Source organism: Macrobrachium rosenbergii, chromosome 1, assembly GCF_040412425.1.
Source record: "Macrobrachium rosenbergii isolate ZJJX-2024 chromosome 1, ASM4041242v1, whole genome shotgun sequence".
In the NCBI taxonomy this organism is placed as follows: domain Eukaryota; kingdom Metazoa; phylum Arthropoda; class Malacostraca; order Decapoda; family Palaemonidae; genus Macrobrachium; species Macrobrachium rosenbergii.
Genome location: NC_089741.1, coordinates 31,706,797 through 31,724,296, shown reverse-complemented (window position 1 = coordinate 31,724,296; position 17,500 = coordinate 31,706,797).

The window sequence follows — 17,500 nt, the reverse complement described above, 5'->3', positions numbered from 1 at the left end:
AGAAGAAGAAGAAGAAGAGAGAGAGAGAGAGAGAGAGAGAGTGAGATAGCATACTGTACATTTTGCATAGACTGCCAGATAACAAAAAACTTCTCTAAGACCTTATAACGAAGCAGAGAGAGAGAGACAGAGTTAATTTTTTAAAGAATACACAATAACAAAGCTTGTGACAAAGTAGAGGAGTACAGAGAGAGAGAGAGAGAGAGAGAGAGAGAGAGAGAGAGAGAGAGAGAGAGATACGTTATTTAACAATTGCTAATACTGTTCGTATATCCAAGATAGTACATATTCCTTTAGGAAGGGATGTTGAATGGGACAGTGAAGGATAGTGCAGGATGGTGATGAATGGTGAAGGATAGTGCATGAATGGTGAAGGATGGTCATGAATGGTGAAGGAAAGTGGTGAATGGTGGAGGATAGTGATGAATGGTGAAGGATTGAGCATGAATGGTGAAGAATAATGCATGAATGGTGTAGGATAGTGATGAATGGTGAAGGATAGTGCATGAATGGTGAAGGATAGTGATGAATGATGAAGGAATGGTGAATGATAGTGATGAATGGTGAAGAACAGTGTATGAATGGTGAAAGATATTGCATGAATGGTAAAAGACAGTACATGGATGGTGAAGGACAGTGCATGAATGGTGAAGAACAGTGCATGAATGGTGAAGGACAGTGCATTGATGGTGAAGGACCGTGCATGAATAGTGAAGGATAGTGATGAATGGTGAAGAACAGTGCATGAATGGTGAAGGAATGTGAATGAATGGTGAAAGACAGTGCAAGAATGGTGAAGGACAGTGCATGCATGGTGAATGATAGTAATGAATGGTGAAGAACAGTGGATGAATGAGGAAAGGCAGTGCATGAATGGTGAAGAAATGTGCATGAATGGTGAAGGATAGTGATGAATGGTGAAGGACACTGCATGGATGGTGAATGATAGTGGCGAATGGTGAAGAACAGTGCATGGATGGTGAATGATGGTAATGAATGGTGAAGAACTGTGCGTGAATGGTGAAAGACAGCGCATGAATGATGAAGGACAGTGCATGGATGGTGAACGATAGTGATGAATTGTGAAGGAATGTGCATGAGTAAAGGATAGCGATGAATGGTGAAGAACAGTGCATGAATATTGAAGGACAGTGCATGGATAGTGAAGGACAGTGCATGGATAGTGAAGGACAGTGCATGGATCGTGAATGATAGTGATGAATGGTGAAGGACAGTGCATGAATGGTGAAAGACACTGCATGAATGATGAAGGACAGTGCATGGATGGTGAATGATAGTGATAAATGTTGAAGAACAGTGCTTGAATAGTGAAGGATAGTGGTGAATGGTGAAGGATAGCGAAGGATAGTGAAAGGACCTTAAAGGTCAAAGACACAACAACAGATGAATTTCAGTGTAGGAACTAAATTCGTCCGACCAAAACGAAAAACAAAACCTTTTTTCTCAAAATATCCCATCTATATTATTCCGTTCCAGTGGTGTATTGGGTTTATCTGACGTCCGGATAAAAGGAAAAAAAAGCCGGATAAATGGAGAAACATAACAGGAATGGCCTGCAATCAAACTGAATTGCAAGTGTAGGGTACAGCTAGGAGCAGATGGAAGTGATGTTTCTCGAAATTCTCTCAAAAATCACTTTTGCCTCAAAAATGTATTGTTAGTTATAAGGATCAGAGTCACATTATTATTATTATTATTATTATTATTATTATTATTATTATTATTATTATTATTATTATTATTCAGAAGGTGAACCCTATTCAATAGGAAAAAGCCCACCACAGAAGCCATGGACTTGAATTCTAGCTTTCACAGAATATGAAGGTCTTTAGGAAGAAGCAACAGAAGATAATGGGAAATGCAGAAAAAAGAGATCACTTATTCACTTGATAAAAAGAAAAAATAAATTAACAGTCTGATAAATGGATAGATAAAAATGTAGGTGAATTATTAAAATACAAGGAGAATTGTACTAGGGTAGCAATGTGTTGCATCTTCACTATATCTATATATATATATATATATATATATATATATATATATATATATATATATATATATATATATATATATATATATATATATATTATTTTGTTGATTTATATATTTATTTAAAAACACTAGCATAAGCTATCGATGACACTATTAGCTGGTGACATGGAAAATTCAGAGTGTAACAAATACTTCGTTCTTCTCCAGTAAGCGATCATACGAACTCTGCCACGGTATATTGGCTGTCGTATTTACTGGCTGAATTCCATCGGCCCCGATCACGTTTTTATTGAATCGATGCTTCGTTCAGTAATCATATTTCGCTGCGAGCAGAAAACCGTTGGCGTTGAAAAGCCAAAATCCGTTACAGTACGAGTCCAGGATTCGAGTTTTTGACTTTAAGACGAATGTTTAAAAATTACTGACTTTGTTCTATTCCAATATAATTCTTAGGTTTTCGAGATTATTAGGGTTAAACGTTATGAATATATAATTTTTGAAAAATTAATTGATGAAAGCAGGACTCTTGGTATTATTATATTGCAGTGGCAAGTTACAGCCATTATACTTTGCAAGGAAAACAAGTTTATGAACCAAAAGTTTCCAAAATTAACTTGATAAATAAAATTGCTTTTGCATTTTCCAAAACAAGGAATCACTTGCAAACGTATCGAAGTTTCACAACAAGGGATCACTTACAAACGTCTCGAACTCTTCCAAAACAAGTAATCCAGCAGTTTTAAAACAGTCTGCAGGAAGACAAGAAAAACCAATTTATGTACCAAAAGTTTCCAGAATTATCTTGATGAAGAAAATCATTTTTTTATATTATCCAAAACAAGGAATGACTTGCAAACTTTCCAACTCTTTCAAGTAAATATAAAAAAACAGGAACGTTCAGTTGTCACGATCCAGGAGTTTTAAAAACAGTCTGCAAGAAGAAAAAAAAAACAGTTCATGAACCAAAAGTTTCCAGAATCAACTTGATGAAGAAAATCATTTTTTTATATTTTCCAAAACAAGGAACCTCTTGCAAATGTTTTCCAACTCTTCTGCAACATAAAAAAACGAGGAACGTTCAGTTGTCACGATCCAGGAGTTTTAAAAACAGTCTGCAAGAAGACAAGAAAATCCAGTTCATGAACCAAAGGTTTCCAAAATTAACTTGATAAAAAATCATTTTTTATATTTTCCAAAGCAAGGAATCACTTGCAAACCTTTCCAACTCTTCTGCAACATAAAAAAACGAGGAACGTTCAGTTGTCACGATCCAGAGTTTTAAAAACAGTCTGCAAGAAGAAGAGAAGAAAAACCAGTTTAAGAACCAACAGTTTCCAGAATTAACTTGATAAAATAGTTTTTTTTATATTTCCCAAAGCAAGGAATCGCTTGCAAACGTTTACGAACTCTTCTGCAACATAAAAAAAACATGAATATTCAGTCTGCAAGAAGACAAGAAAATCCAGTTTATGAACCAAAAGTTTCCAGAATTAACTTGATAAAAATTGTTTTTCATATTTTCCAAAACAAGGAATCGCTTGCAAACCTTTCCAACTCTTCTACAACATAAAAAAAAAACCAGGAACGTTCAGTTGTCACGATCCAGGAGTTTTAAAACAGTCTGCAAGAAGAAGACAAAAAAAAAACAGTTTATGTACCAAAAGTTTTCAGAATTAACTTGATAAAAAATTTTTTTTTTTTTTTTTTTTTCCAAAACAAGGAATCTCTTGCAAACTTTTCCAACTCTTCTGCAACATAAAAAGAACAGGAACGTTCAGTTGTCACGATCCAGGAGTTTTAAAACAGTCTGCAAGAAGAAGACAAAAAAAACCAGTTTATGTACCAAAAGTTTCCAGAATTAACTTGATAAGAAATAGTTTTTCATATTTTCCAAAACAAGGAATCGCTTGCGAACCTTTCCAACTCTTCTACAACATAAAAAAACCAGGAACGTTCAGTTGTCACGATCCAGGAGTTTTAAAACAATCTGCAAGAAGAAGACAAAAAAAAAACCAGTTTATGTACCAAAAGTTTCCAGAATTAACTTGATAAGAAATAGTTTTTCATATTTTCCAAAACAAGGACTCGCTTGCGAACCTTTCCAACTCTTCTACAACATAAAAAAAACCAGGAACGTTCAGTTGTCACGATCCAGGAGTTTTAAAAACAGTCTGCAAGAAGAAGAAGAAGAAGAAGACAATATTTTTCACTCGCGCCTGGGCGAGATATGTCAACATATATTTCTCTCAGGTGACGCTTTCCTAACAGAGCCTTTCGGCCCAGCTGAACGGAAATTCTGCTGTCTCTGCACAGCCATTGAGGGCCATAAATCTAGGCAACAATAGCTGGAAGGGCTGTCACAGGAGGAGGCCCCGAAAGGAGAGAATGGGAAAGTGAAAAGGACTCACGAAATGGGAAAGGGGACAGGATGTAGGAGGAGGAGGTGTGAGGGGAATAGGATATCGAAGGACTCCTACAAAAAAAAAAAAAGTTGGTGGATTAATATTGTTTTTGTTACCGAGTTTGGATGTTACCGAGTTTGGTCGTGATATGAAACGTAGCTGGCTAATATGACATGTTATGAAAATATACATTTCTGGTAAATATATATATATATATATATATATATATATATATATATATATATATATATATATATATATATATATATAAATATATATATACATATATATACATATATATAATGTGTGTATATATAGAGTATATTTATACATATATAAAAGTATTTATATAGTTTATATATATATGTGTATATATATACATATACATATATATATGCGTATGTGTGTCTCATTCACGAAAGCTTGTAATACACGAACGCAAACGCCCAACCCAAGCAACCTTGCAACAACTGAATGGAAGCAATATACCGTGCATTACCCTTCGTACCTAACCCGGTAATACCACTAATGAGAATCATTAAGGTCCGTAAATTTCCCGCTCTGGTTAAATTAGACGATTTCTTTGATTGCAATGAGTCATTAGGCATCTTGCAAGAAACAAGGAGGCGTTATTAAGAAATACGGAAAAGTTGCTGTGCAATTGCATTGAAATATGCAACAGCTTTGTTAACAACTGAGTGAATTTATTGGAAGTAATGAGGATTTGGGGAATGAAAAACGTAGTATATATACGAGTAACTAGAGAGAGAGAAAGAGAGAGAGAGAAGCAATTTCTCTCCAGATTAAGTTCGTAAGTGCAGTGAAAATTATTATTTTTCACAATAAAAACGTATGTATTAAAACTGTGTTGATTCAGTGATAAAGGTTAGATTGACTGTGATGCTTGCATTATACATGCATGCATACAAACACACACACATACACACACACACACACACACACACACATATATATTACTGTATATGTGTATATATATATATATATATATATATATATATATATATATATATATATATATATATACATATATATATATATATATATATATATATATATATATATATATATATATATATATATATATATATATATATATATATATATATAATATGTATGTATGTCTCTATATATATAAACTTTTCTAATTAAAACTCTCTCTCTCTCTCTCTCTCTCATCTCCTCTCTCTGTTGGCAAACTCATTTCCTTATTCAATGACCCATTAAAACCCCTGAGGTGGAACTTCGGCTTAATAAAACTAACAGAGAAACGCTTAAAACTTGCAGTAGCTCATCTATCAGAATATATTGTACACAGACATTCCTGCGAGGAATATTTTCATGCATACAAATGGCGCCTTTTTATGAGAAATGTATTCGCATCATCGTCCACTGTTGGGTAGAATTTGTTATAATATTTCGCCGCGGTTTGGGATAAATTGTGTAGGTATTATTATTATTATTATTATTATTATTATTATTATTATTATTATTATTATTATTATTATTATTATTATTATTGATAAAGGCTGGCGACAAACAGTGAATTAGATTGTTTAGACAGTCCATATAACTGTGGCCTATTTTGACAATTCTCAGTATATATATACAGTATATATATATATATATATAATATATATATGTATGTATATATTATATGTATATATATATATATAATTTTATATGTTTATATATACATATACTATATATACAAATTTATATATATATATATATATATATATATATATATATATATATATATATATATATATATATATATATATATATACTATATAGATATATATATATATATATATATATATATATATATATATATATATATATATATATATGTATAGAGAGAGAGAGAGAGAGAGAGAGAAAGTTTTAATGGGAAAACTTTAATCTCACGGTACTCTATTGTATTTTATTTCATATCAAAAGAGACCGAAAAAATATATAAAGGCTTTAGGCTTATAGCCTGTAATCATAACCATTATTTAATTTCCCGGCGTGAAAGATTTTTAATTTTGATAAAGGTGAAAGGGGATAGTATATCAGGCTTGTATAGCATTGGTTCTCAACCTGGGGGGCGTCAGCAATTTCCGAGGGGGGCGCGAGCCCTTGGGAAAGATTAAAAATTCTCTGATTACATTCGTTATTCTCTTTACAAGAGTCGCTAAGAAGCGGTGTCAAGTATCTCAATAATTCGTTCTTATAAGATTAACACCTCTTTCTCTTTCTCTTTTTTTTTCATTTTCCTGAATAATAATAATAATGATGGTTAATCGTTCTCACTTTTCAACAAGGGCTTAAGCATCATAAGACTACTCATTTCTCAACGCTGGTTTATCCCAGCGAGATAAGGCAAGACCACATTATCTATATTATTGAGATCCAAATATTTTATCATTTTTTAATGCAATATTTAACGGATATGAAACATCATTCGTTTTATAAACTGTAACGTAATATATTCATATTATTTCACGTAATTAGATGAGAGTAATTATTCCACATGGTACATCTTGACTTGAAGAAATTTCTGATCCCCGAAACAAAGCTAAAATATTCTTTGAGACAAAACTATGTCTCTGAACATTATTCTTGGAGACAACTCTTTCTCTGTGAACATTATTTTTTCCCGTCTATGCCTTCAGGTTTCCTTATTGCTTGCAGTCATTATCATCCATTTGCCATTGCGTGGTCAATCGTTTTTTCAGTTCTAGGAATATATTTTCCTAGTTCTTGACGTTGCTAGTGACGTCTAACCGAAGCCTGTAATGTAGAAAGAAAATGAATTTGGACTATACAACTCTTATAATTAAAACATCCAAATTCTTTATGAAAATAAGGGTATAGTGAATAATGAGTTGAATTGAATTGGCCGTAGAATTTATGCCAAAGGCCAAGCACTGGGACCTATGAGGTCACTCAGCGCTGAAACGGAAATTGACAGTAAAGATTTGAAGGGTGCAACAGGAGGAAAACCTCAAAGCAGTTGCACTATGAATCAATTGTTAGGAGAGGGTTGAGGAAAGTAAGATGGAAGAAAGGGAATATGAAAGGAGGCACAGTAAAAGGAACGAAAGGGGTTGCAGCTGCGAAGAACCTCAAGTGGTGCCTGGCGGCACTAACCCCCTTACGGGGTATAGTGAATTTAGTCTCATACATATGCATCAAAATTTAACTGGTCATTAAATCATTTGCAAGTTCCAATCAATCAGAAGGCTTCGCGGAAAGTTAAAGGCTTCGCGGAAAGTTGTTATTGGAGGAAAAAAAGATTCCTTTTCGTTGTACCTAAGGGGAAACAACAGTGGTATCAGAATAGAATATTCTGACGGGGGAACAGCCAATTAAGACCAGCTTTTAAGAACTTTCCCGCATCGTCCGCTTCCAACAACAATCTTCAACAGGTAACCAAGTTCGTATGTGCTCACCTTTAACGTCAGCAAGATTCTCTTAGTGGAAACGAGAACCCTCTCTCTCTCTCTCTCTCTCTCTCTCTCTCTCTCTCTCTCTCTCTCTCTCTCTCTCTCTCTCTCTCTCTCTCTGAATCGTATACACTTGCCAGCTTATATTTCCCAATGCCTCCCGTTAATTCTTCCTGATGAACACCTTAATATTCTTCCAGAAGCTTGAATGTCAAGTCAATGGCCCCTGTGGTGGGCTTGTTTCCATATGAATAGGGTTCATCTTCTGAATAATAATAATAATAATAATAATAATAATAATAATAATAATAATAATAATAATAATAATAATAATAATAATAACCATTTTCTTTGGAAGCTTGAATTTCAAGTTAGTGGCCCTTGTGGTGGGCTTGTTCCATATGAATAGGGTTCATCTAATAATAATAATAATAATAATAATAATAATAATAATAATAATAATAATAATAATAATAATAATAATATTCTTTGGAAACTTGAATTTCAAGTCAGTGGTCCCTGGTGGGCTTGTTTCAAATGAATAGGGTTCATCTCAGAATAATAATAATAATAATAATAATAATAATAATAATAATAATAATAATAAATAATAATAATAATAATAATAATAATGAATATTTAAGAGTTTTCAGGAAGATCGTTGTATAACGTGAATACACACACACACACACACACACACACACACACACACACACACACAGAAATTTCCTAGATATGGGAAAATGTAGCGTCATAGGAATTATACAGAACGGATGATAATGCATTTTTATGTTACGTGAATTCCAGTAATAATCTTTAATGACATTTAAAAAGCAAAGGCTCGAGAGATAATATGTTTTAGATTAATGTCCTAGACTGGAGAATTAAATGAATATGAATAACCAAAAAACAAACACAAAAAATGTGGAAAGAATATGTAGACGAATTCTCGTTAAAATTGTCAATGGCAACATTTTAATTTTAAACAAGTGAAAAATGCGCCGAAGTTTCGTCGGCGCAATCGAGTTTTCTGTACAGCCGCTACAGCGTATCATCAAGGCCACCGAAAATAGATCTATCTTTTGGTGGTCTCATTATAAAGGAAAACCTCTGAAAGTCTATTTATAAAAAATTTGTACAAATTACTGTACAAGCTATTGGTTTCATTGTTCATCACTCCCGGAACAACTCTTAGCCATTTCAAACTCTTACTATTGCACCGAGTGATTATGAAAATCCACATAACAACACATTATTTAAACGAAATTTTCAAAAAAAAAAAAAAAAAGAATTTGACAACACACAAATAACATTGCTCTCATGAATCCACGATTTCATCCGCTGAACAGATTGTTTTCTGACAAAATAATTGAACCGGCTGAGTTTCAACAAAAATATATGGGCGAGAATTTCCAATGCTGCCATTTCCGGCATAGCGCCAAATCATAAAATTGGTATTTATTCATATATATATATATATATAGTTTTTTTTTTTTTTTGCGTGGGAAAATTCACATGGCGTTCCCGGATCTGATAGACATTCGATTCCTATCAACAAACAGTAAAAAATGCGCCGAAGTTTCTCCGGCGCAATCGAGCTTTCTGTACACCGTATAATGCTGTATGAAACTCTCAGCCACTCTCAGCCACGGCCCATGAAACTCTCATCCGAGGTCCATGAAGCTTTCACCCACGGAACGGTGGTGGCCTGTGTTGTTGGCACCTGTAGAGGTGCCAGACGCACGATCATGGCTAACTTTAACCTTAAATAAAATAAAACTACTGGGGCTAGAGGGCTGTAACTTGGTATGTTTGATTATTGGAGGGTGGATTATCAACATACCAATTTGCAGCCTCTAGCCTCAGTGGTTTTTAAGATCTAAGGGCGGGCAGAAAAAGTGCGGACGGACAGGCAAAGCCGGCACAATAGTTTTCTTTTACAAAAAACTAATACGGAATTTTGGCTGCATTGCTGTGCTCTGAATCAAGATACGCTTTCAGTTATTACCTAAGTAGTTATTTCATGCATTGGTACATATACACACTCTCTGGTCTGTACTTGGATGGGTTACCAGTATTAAAAGCTTCAAACTTAAGCATATAAGTAAATGATCACTCTTTTTAGGCACATTGTCACATACTATTTGCCTGCTTCAGTGAGTTATTCTGTCATTTTGTATCGTGTTATGTTATATTCGTTAACATTAAGATTTATAACTTAATATTAAGACTTCAAGAAAGACACCACCGTTTAAAGAATCAAGATTCTAATGGCAAAGTAAAATATTTCTTTGATTTCACTAAGCAATAGATTGCTTGGCGTTCTATTAACTGTGTCTCTTGAAGCCTCTGTTAGCTGTGATTTTCCATAAATATTCACTGATGCTACTTAGCTACTAAGTGAGGTAAATTAAACAGATTTTACTCTCTGATTTAATTTAAATTCGAAAACTTAGTTAGTTGTCGGTCATGTACACTTCAAACATCTAACTAACATTTTTTTGTAAGAAGTACATTCACTTACTTCACAAAAAGCTACCTTTTCTTGGCACTGAGACAAATAAAGATTAGGATTCCTTAAGTTCCATTTCCCTAGAACTGAAACAAACAAAGATTAGAAAACCTTACAAAAGTTCCATTTCTCTGAACTGAAACAAATAAGATTAATTCAAAAGTTCCATTTCTCTTGAATAAACAAATAAAATTGAATTAAGTTAACAAAAGTTACATTTACCTGGAACTGGAAAATAAATAAGAATTCAATTCCTAACAAAAGTTCCATTTACCTAGAACTGGAACAAATAAAGATTAGATTCCTTAACAAAAGTTCCATTTCCTAGAACTGAAACAAATAAAGAATAGAATCCCTTAACAAAAGTTCCATTTCCTAGAACTGAAACAAATAAATAGAATCCTTAACAAAGTTCTATTTCCCAGAACTGAAACAAATAAATTATTCCTTAACAAAAGTTACATTCCCCCCAGAACTGAAACAAATAAAGATTAGAATCCCTTAACAAAAGTTACATTTCCCTAGAATTGAAACAAATAAAGATTAGAATCCCTTAACAAAAGTTTCATTTCCTAGAATTGGAAACAAATAAAGATTAGAATCCCTTAACAAAAGTTTCATTTCCTAGAACTGAAACAAATAAAGATTAGAATCCCTAACAAAAGTTCCATTTCCCCAGAACTGAAAAAAACATAGAGTACCAAAAAAAAAAAAAATCCTCATTGTCCATTGGCATTCGAGAAATAGTCGAGGGTGCCTTCGTAGCAGAAAAATATTCCCCACCACAGAATATCTCTCCTTTAGTTTTCCCTCCCTGGCCAGAAGCACAGAATTTATGTCTATATTACGTGCTTGTATTCATGAATGGACGTTTAGGGATAAACGGGATATATTCCCCCTAGTTCTTCCTGCTCTTCGAAAACGCCAAATTTATGCGTGTATTACGTGCCTGTATTCATAAATGTTGGTTTACTCGTAAAGAGGCGATATTTCTGATTCGAGTGGGTAGTTTCAGCTCCAAGGAACAGCAATCGTTCTTAAAACTGAGGGGTTAAAATCGCCCGCTGGGGGAAGTGCGTGTTGAATGGCCCTTGTACAGTAAGTACTGGTATGTTTAGCCCATAAAGACGCTTACAATAAAGTGGATTTTTAATGGCAACCGAATTTCTCCCCAAAACACGCACACGCCTCCACCCCACGCCTCGCCCACTCCCACACACAAATCCGTCTAATTTCTTTTCTGTTTTTTCTTTATGCCTGTCCTAAATTGGAAAAGTCTGCCAAAAGCACTTTCTATTGGAAATTCAGAAGTTCAAGCGAAGATGAAATGCATTTACAACCCTAATACTATGCACCTTCCATTTTAATACATTTTTATTTATTTGTTAATTTATATTTATCAGTTTATTAATTTATATTTCCATTTTTATTAATTTATTTCCTTTTATTCTTACTTCTTCCTAACAGACACCATATTCTGTGGAAGCTTGAATCAGTGGCCCCTTTTGTAATCTTGTTTCTCATGAACAGGTTTAATCTTCTGAATAATAATAATAATAATAATAATAATAATAATAATAATAATAATAATAATAATAATAATAATAATAATAATAATAATAATAATAATAATGTGGAAATGTGCTATGAAGACACAGGTCTCAAAATAATCGTTTTAAATGCATTCATCTGATGACAAAACAACAAGCATTGCAAACAGGTTTAATTTTTCGACCTGATTCTGAATTGAAAAGTACCAACTGAAAATTTTTGAGTGGAGAAATGCCAAAAGCACTTCATCAGTTAATGTGTTTCAACGATGCATATTTCTGTATAATCTTTGTAACTGCTTTCATCTGATGACAGAACAGCAAACATTGCAAATATCTCTTAGTTTTCAGAGTGATTTTGGATTTAAAAATACCCCCCAAAAATTTATGTAAGACTAGAAATGAAATAATATTGTTCCAGATGAAAGGCAAGGTCTGGAACAATATTTCAAGGGAAAGGGGAAAGACCTGGAACAGGCTTAGATAAAGATCCAGGAAAATACCGAAGAATGATGATCCTGGAAAACCAGTACCTCAGACTTTCCAGTCCTTTCGTGGGCGTGGCAAAATAACTCTCCCGGGCACAGTGACCAAGAGACCGTGCCAGGAATTGAAAGACAGTAGAGAGAAGCTGTAGATAAAGATAAACTAAATTTTTGAAGGAAAATGTGAGAGGTTAATCTTATTTCCTCGAGATTTTGGGACGTTCAAGAAAATGAAATTAGGTATTCACTGGGTTTTCGACCCTGAGGTGTAACGTGAATGGATGCTGGGCTCCTCTGTAGCTATTAATATCTTGCGTTTATTAGGTATTGAGAGAGAGAGAGAGAGAGAGAGAGAGAGAGAGAGAGAGAGAGAGAGAGAGAGAGAGAGAGAGAATCCTAGAGAGAGATTATTTTTACCCCTGTTAATTTTTACCCTTCTGTTATTTTTTACCCCCTGTTAATTTTTACCCCTCTGTTAATTTTTACCCCGTGTTAATTTTTACCCCCTGTTATTTTTTAGCCCCTCTTCATTTTTACCCCCTATTTTCTTTTACCCCCTGTTAATTTTTACTCCCTGTTATTTTTAACCCCCTGTTAATTTTTACCCCCTGTTGTTAGGCTGCAAGATTTGTTATGAAATATAGATACAAAGAATATTCACGAATAACAGCACTATTATTATTATTATTATTATTATTATTATTATTATTATTATTATTATTATTATTATTATTATTATTATTATTATTATTCAGAAGACGAACCCTATTCATATGGAACAAGCCAGGAAAAGGGGCCACTGACTTGAAATTCAAGCATCCAAAGAATATTAAGGTGTTCATTTCAAAGAATTAACCAGTGGTAATCAGAAATACAGAGAGAAGAGATCGCTTATAAAAACAGGGAAGATAAATTAACAAAATGATAAATATAATTGGAATAAAATGTAAGTAAAACGTGTTAAAATACAAGGAGAACAGCCTATCAATTTTATTTACTTGATATCTTCCGATGAGAAGAAACACGCTTGTGAAAATATATAGTTATGAAAGTATTTCTCATATGACATGTTATGTACACTGATTTTTATACACAGATAAAGAGGAACATTCTAAGATCTATTCTTGAAGGGAGATGAAACGCCTTGAAAATTGTTCTGACGCTCGTGGAAATATATTGGTGCCAAAATAGTTTGTGTATGACATTCCAATTTCTAAGTATTTTTCCTTATATCTGTTCTTGAAGGAAGAGTGAAACGTCTCGGCCAATGATTCCCAGCTCACTTACCTTTTCCCTTCACCAAGAGACACACCGACTCCTTCCCTCGAGACCCTCTGATGTCTTTTGTTCATTAGTGTACCCCTTATACTTTGCTGTATACATCCAAGATGACTCGCCCCTTTCACCCAGTTCTGAGAAGCCATACAAAAGCACCCGGACGGACGTTTTTTCCCGCACCTCTTTCTAAAAGAGAAAATAAATAAAAAAGGGGGGGGGAAATTCTTCATGTTTCTTTCACAGCCTGTGTCTTCCGTCTTCCAGAAGGGCCCTCGGGCTCCCCGGAATGGTTATACAGTTGTAGGAGCGTCTTCTGTGTGAATGGGACGTGTCCCCCACTAAGTCTTGTTAGAATTATTTTTTTTTTTTTTTATTAAGGCCATACTTCTCCTCAGCCTTGGAGCGACCTTGTTCATGGTGTATGTAAGTCTTATAGTCAAATGTAAAATGTGTCCGGTATATGTTTTTTTTTTATGCTGATTAGTCGATCGAGTTGCCCGGAAGAGGCTTGATGGAAGGTGAAATGTTTTTGAGACAAATTAAGAAATCTATTTCCTTTTTTTTATTCTTCTCTGGTTTCTCCTTCGTTTTCATTGTATACATATATGTATATATATTCATACATACATACATATACATAATTGTATATATACAGGTTACATTATATATACAAAATTATATATATATATATATATATATATATATATATATATATATATATATATAATTGTATATGTATGTATATTTAGTAGTATTCTTCTCGTATCGGCGTCAGTGACCTTGGTAGCTGTGACAGATAACCTAAATTAATCAATTAATCAATCTCAATCAATTAATCAATATATATATATATATATATATATATATATATATATATATATATATATATACTTATATATATATATATATATATATATATATATATATATATATATATATATATAACTGTATAACTATATATATATAATTTTGTAGTATAATGATGTATAACTGTATATAGATAGATAGATAGATAGATAGATAGATAGATAACCCTTAAAAATAGGTTTTAGAAAACCAATCTGTAACGTAATAACGGAGGGAGAGCCAGGGTCAAGAGAACTTCCTGCAGGGGAACTTGCCGACTTCAAAGGTCGGATCGTATGCATAATGGTATCATTGTCATTCCCCGGCAGTTGACAGTCACAGTTTCTCCCAAAAGACTGATATCACAGTTGCGTGGAACCTCGGCCCAATTTCATTGCTTCCGTGACTTGTCACAGAGCAAAGGGCCCCGAGTGAGGTCTGGTTCGAATTTTAAGTGGGATTTGGAATTGGAAGGGGAATTTAATCCAGAAAATAATTATAAACATGTCGAAATATATATCGGGAGTTTTTTTTTTTTATTCATGGTTTGATTCATGATGTACTTTCATATATGTTATTTGTCTGGGAAATTCATCACTGAATAGGGTATGAAATGTCAAAAATGTTCTTGCAGAAAATATATCATTACAATTGACTCTCTCTCTCTCTCTCTCTCTCTCTCTCTCTCTCTCTCTCTCTCTCTCTTCTCTCTCTCTCTCTCTCTCTCTCAGTTCTCATTGGAGGGGTGGGTAGAGCTCTCATTAGCACGCTGTTGGCCCAGCGTTTGACTCTCCGACCGGCCAATGAAGAATTAGAGGGATTTATTTCTGGTGATAGAAATTCATTTTTCGTCATAATGTGGTTCGGATTTCACAATAAGCTGTAGGTCCCTTTGCTAGGTAACCAGTTGGTTCTTAGCCACGTAAAATACATCTAATCCTTCGGGCCAGCCCTCTCTAGGAGAGCTGTTAATCACCTCAGTGGTCTGGTTAAACAAAGATATACTCTCTCTCTCTCTCTCTCTCTCTCTCTCTCTCTCTCTCTCTCTCTCTCTCTCTCTCTCTCTCTCTCCTCACAACACGCGGCCTTTTAACAAAGCACCCCGTTAGTGGGGTAGTACCGTCTGTGTACCTCATGCGGTGCACTGTAGGTATTACTGAAGGTTCTTTGCAGCGTGCCATCGGCCCCTAGCTGCAACCCCTTTCATTCCTTTTACTGTACCTCCTTTCATATTCTCTTTCTTCCATCTTACTTTCCTCAACCCTCGCCTAACAACTGATTCCTAGTGCAACTGAGAGGTTTTCCTCCTGTTACACCTTTCAAAACTTTTACTGTCAGTTTCCGTTTCGGCGCTGACTGACCTCATAGGTCCCAGTGCTTGGCCTTTGGCATAAATTCTATACTGAAGTCAATTCAGTTTGATTTATATAAACCTGAGAGAGAGTAGCTTCGACGACAAAATACTCTCTGATCGTAACACTTATAAAACCTTGAGACGCATTTCAGAAGGTATAGAATCCTACACAATCTTCGAGGAAGTCGTGTTTTCTCATCCAGAGAGCCAGACCCTTTCAGGAAGAAATTCCTGAGAATCACTGCTTTGCCCATTTTCCTTAAATACAGCCATCATATGAACTCCCCTTTCCCGAATGACGTCTGATCTATTTGTAACTGCGCGAGTTTTATATTTGACCAAAGCAACCATCTCTCCCCTCTCTCTCTCTCCCACATAAGTCAAAACCATGAATACATTAACGCTCACAAAACGATGGATGCAAGCCGCTGTTAATTCACTGTGGATACGTTAATGAATTGCTGAATGAATGCCCATTGAATGTATGCCAGGCCCTGATACGTGCATGGTACACAATGCGATGGAATTCGGGTTTTTCCGCGAATAAACAATTCTGACGCTCGCATTGACTCCGGCGCTCATTCCCTGGTGATATTATGAATGGGGAATTGTGTTCCATCCGCAGCGTTCGTGAACTGTGTTGTACATGATCGCAGACGCCAGCATTTTTGCTGGCGTTGAGCATTGCATTTATATGCAGTATGGTCGTAAGCGTTTATGCCTCCATAACACTGCGTGCAGGGAGAGAGAGAGAGAGAGAAAGAGAGAGAGAGAGAGAGAGAGAGAGAGAGAGAGAGAGAGAGAGAGAGAGAGTATCTTGCCTCAGATCCACAATAGTTGCTGAGGATGGAACTACGAATTTGATAATAAGTACCTTAGGTAACAAAAATGACATAAAAATAATGGTAAAGTAATGCAAGTATAGAAGCAGAGAGAGAGAGAGAGAGAGAGAGAGAGGGAGAGAGTACACTGCACCAAGTCCCACGATATTCGCTGCAGATGGAAACATGAATTTGACAATAAAGTATTTTAGGTAACAAAAATTACCTAAAAATTAATGATGAATAAATACAAGTATAGATACTGAGAGACAGTGCAGATAAAAGTATGAAAAGACTGAATTGTTAAGGTAACCGACAAATATTTTCGTTAAATTCACCCGAGTCTTTGACAAAACACTTCGCGCCGCCATATTGAGTCCGGGATCACCTACCGTAGGTTCCGGGGCTGTTTCAGTTGTATTTATGATCCTGAAATGTTTCATCATGCATAAGCCGGGGTAGATTTAATTCTGGGGGATTCAGTTCTGTTTTGGGAAGCAATATGGAGACCTGGGGCTGCATACCTGTGAATTATGGCACATATTCACCCAGAAGAATATTTGGTTATCAGATTAGATACCGGATCTGAAACGCCATAGGGTAGGGATAAATGTGTCAGCAATTCTTAATTCACATGCACGCACAAACACAAACACACAAATACATACATACACGCGTACATACATATATATATATATATATATATATATATATATATATATATATATATATATATATATATATATATATATATATATATATATATATATATATATATATATATATA